The sequence below is a fragment of the Salmo trutta genome, chromosome 36 (assembly GCF_901001165.1).
Source record: "Salmo trutta chromosome 36, fSalTru1.1, whole genome shotgun sequence".
Classification (NCBI taxonomy): Eukaryota; Metazoa; Chordata; class Actinopteri; order Salmoniformes; family Salmonidae; genus Salmo; species Salmo trutta.
This window is the reverse complement of record NC_042992.1, coordinates 5,847,254-5,848,437: the sequence shown is the minus strand read 5'-3', so window position 1 is coordinate 5,848,437 and position 1,184 is coordinate 5,847,254.

The following is a 1,184-nucleotide window of genomic DNA, read 5'->3' as shown; positions in this document are numbered from 1 at the left end:
GGTAACTTTTCCAAAATGTCCAGATTTCTCCAGAAATTCCTGTTGGAAAAATTCCTGGAATCAGCAGGAAATCTGAGAATCTTCCTACTGAGATTTCTGTAAAACCTGTCAAATAATTTAGCAGCGGTGTAGCAGCGACTGTTCCTCATTCAACCACCAGGGGGCAGTGACACTGGGAGCCCATTAGCAGAGGTGCAGTGCAGTATACATTCTGAAGTGTGCACTCGTCTAGAGCCCTATGGGGCCTTGGTCAAAAGTAGTGCACTATATAGGGAATAGGGTGTCATTTGGGACACATGTCTTGGTGATCAGTGTCTTAAAACAACTCCTCTACCTACTGCCTGTTGGCTAAGTACACATAGGAAGATAACACAAACGCATTGGGATTGAGAATGATAATGAAGCCCTTAGTGTGTTCTCTATGTCTAGGAGACGAGGGAGGGAAGGGGTCTGTTTTAAAGTGGCACACACGGACACACAAACACACACACACGAGTGTGCAAAGACGGGACATGCGTCTTCTGTGTGTGGTCTGGTAGACTACAGTAAGAGTGGTCTGGTAGACTACAGTAAGAGTGGTCTGGTAGATTACAGTAAGCGTGGTCTGGTAGACTACAGTAAGCGTGGTCTGGTAGACTACAGTGAGAGTGGTCTGGTAGACTACAGTAAGAGTGGTCTGGTAGATTACAGTAAGCGTGGTCTGGTAGACTACAGTAAGCGTGGTCTGGTAGACTACAGTAAACGTGGTCTGGTAGACTACAGTAAGCGTGGTCTGGTAGACTACAGTAAGAGCGGTCTGGTAGACTACAGTAAGAGCGGTCTGGTAGACTACAGTAAGAGTGGTCTGGTAGATTACAGTAAGCGTGGTCTGGTAGACTACAGTAAGCATGGTCTGGTAGACTACAGTAAGCGTGGTCTGGTAGACTACAGTAAGAGTGGTCAGGTAGATTACAGCAAGCGTGGTCTGGTAGACTACAGTAAGCGTGGTCTGGTAGACTACAGTAAGAGTGGTCTGGTAGATTACAGTAAGCGTGGTCTGGTAGACTACAGCAAGAGTACTGCTGAAGAGAGAAAAACTACAAATCTTACTTTCTGTGTTTTTTGTGTGTACCATGCAGTGTGGTTTGTGACAATGTGACGACTGTACTTTACTGCTCAGTGATGTAATAAAGTGTTTAAATAAA